We start from the raw sequence: 2,423 nt of genomic DNA on the forward strand, positions 1-2,423 counted from the left end.
TGTATGCATTCGAATTTGTTTTCTCTTTATTATTCGGGGCTTTGACATAGATTTTTGATTAAGTAAATGGCATTTGACGAAATAACCTATCAAGTCGGTTTAGCTAGTTCAATTCCTTTCATAAAAGATATAGGTACAAGCCTTGATGGTTCGGTTCCCGATTTTCGGCACCTCATTAAAAACCAACCTTACAAATCTCTTGATGGAGAACTCTCGTTAAAAATAATGAAGTGATTGAGAACTTTCACCAAAAAAAGTGCATAATATAAAGCAATGTAATGATAAAGATGAAATGGCAAAGGGGAAAAACAGCGAGTCGATTCCGAGGTCAATTCCAAAATTGGTTTGGAACGTACACAGGAATAACTGGTTTGCTTTTCACTCCAAAAATTAGGATCTGACTTTGACATGATAAGTTTTAAAATTTGTCGTTAGGAGCCTCCTAAAATCGATCATCTATAATCTCAACTCTGTTCGATAAGCTGGAGTCCGAAGTGCGAATCGGGTTTGGTGGGTTTGGACAAAAAATTGGCAGGAGATGGAAATCACGGCGATTAATTTATTATTATCTTTTGTGTGTACAGTTAGTTGATTTTACTTCGTTCTTCAACTTATTTTGGGAGCATTCAACGGGTCATGTGCTGTCTTTGACTTTTTTGGAGTAGAATAACATAAAGTTGATAATAATTTACGAGATGGGGCCAGGGACGGACCGACGTGGGACAAGGACGGGAACGAACGGCGTGAGATGAACGGCTGCGATCTCTTCTTCCTCGACCATTTAAAATTCAAAACCATTGCTAGAGTTCACGGATGTGCGATCTCTCATGTTCTCTCTCTTTCTCTCTCTCTCTCTGTTCTATACTCTTTGCCTATCTTCTCAGGTTTTTGCTCCTTTCGGATACCGATTGCTCGCTCCGATCCATCTGAGATCCGAGATAAGGGCGTGCGCGCGATCGATTCGACCCGGTGCCCTCGATCTCGCATCTGCCGAGGCGGCTGCAGCTAGATCCAACGCCTCAGAAGTTGCCTAACTGGCCGGCCGCCGTTCAAATCGCCGACGACACTTCTGCTCACCGAACTTCTCATGTTCCTTTCCATTTTGTGGAAATTGTATCATCAATGATCGATTTCTTCCTGTAAAAAAAGGATCCCCTTTTTTTTTTTTTTTGGGTCTAATTTTTATTTTTGGGGGTCTAATTTGGAGGCCCTTCTCTTCCGTGGAATTTCGATGTGACTTGGGAAGCTCATGCCTTCTTTTTGTGAATTAATGGAAAGAAGAAAAAAAAAAAAAAAAAGAAATTCAGGGTATGAAAGAGAAGTACCAGAAGCCGTGCTCGACTTTTGTCATATCTGATAAAATTTCCAATCGGACCCCGCACTTGATCTAATTTACGATTCCTACCTTTTTTTTCATTTTTTTCTTTTTCCTTTCCACCCTCCCCCTTACTCCTCTGCCGGCAAAAGCCGAGCATCAGGCAAGGAATCCCTATGCCTGGCCGGTGAGACTCGCCCTCGCCAATTTAGCTAAAGGCCAATTGAACCCCGCCTTCTTGTGGATTTTGCATATTGGACCGAAATAAAGTCAAACTCTATCTTTTTTTTTTTTTATTGCAAAAAAGAAAAAAAGAGAAAGTGATTGAATTGAAATCGAGAAACATAGACAAGGCCATCAATCGATATGATAAAAATAAATATACAAATTACTAATTTCACGTGCCAACTCTTATTTACTATTGGACAAGAAACATAGACAAGGCCATCCATTGACATGATGAAGATAAATAAACAAATTACTTATTTCGCGTACCAACTCTTATACGCTATTATGGTTAACTCTCTGGATCGATCACATGTCCTCGAAACCCCGTGCAAGGTTTTTCCAAGAGCTTAATTCATGGCCCTCCGCGGCACCCCATGAACTTCTTGCAACCACGATCGTAGGGGTTGGACGGAAGAGGAAAACAGTGCGGCTCCCTGCAGTACGCGCCGCCCCTCCTCATGCTGTCGTAGCGGATCATTCTAGCGCCGACGACCGCATCATGCGTCGTGGACGAGAACACCAACAAGGCGATGATCCAAAGGAAAGGAACTAATTTCGACATTGCGATGGCAGCGAATGTAGCCAAAGTGGAATCACCGCAAAGTACAGAATTAAAGAGCTTTTTTGTTCCGGTTAGATGGTTGGACTTGGGGATTTAGCAACGTGCGGAGATGGTTTATATAAGGAGAAGGAATAAGTTAATAACCACCAAAAAAAAAGGGACATTTTCGTCAAACCACCCAGAACAATTTCGTCAGCTGCGCCCAATGACGCGTTGGCTCCCCGAGTTACCTCCTAGAAATAGTTGGATTTTGAGGTGGCAGGCTGGGAAGCTTCCTTCGTTGTATAACAACCAAGTCAAAAGGCACTCTTTAGATTT

General features: G+C 42.1%; 1 non-coding gene across 1 annotated transcript; it reads left to right on the top strand.

Annotated features, from left to right (window-relative positions):
- Nucleotides 1-996: 996 nt before the first annotated feature.
- Nucleotides 997-1,093, top strand: LOC120293054. The gene has a single exon (XR_005550713.1). It is a non-coding gene; the product is annotated as a small nucleolar RNA snoR109 (small nucleolar RNA).
- Nucleotides 1,094-2,423: the final 1,330 nt, after the last annotated feature.

This window comes from Eucalyptus grandis, chromosome 4 (assembly GCF_016545825.1).
Source record: "Eucalyptus grandis isolate ANBG69807.140 chromosome 4, ASM1654582v1, whole genome shotgun sequence".
In the NCBI taxonomy this organism is placed as follows: domain Eukaryota; kingdom Viridiplantae; phylum Streptophyta; class Magnoliopsida; order Myrtales; family Myrtaceae; genus Eucalyptus; species Eucalyptus grandis.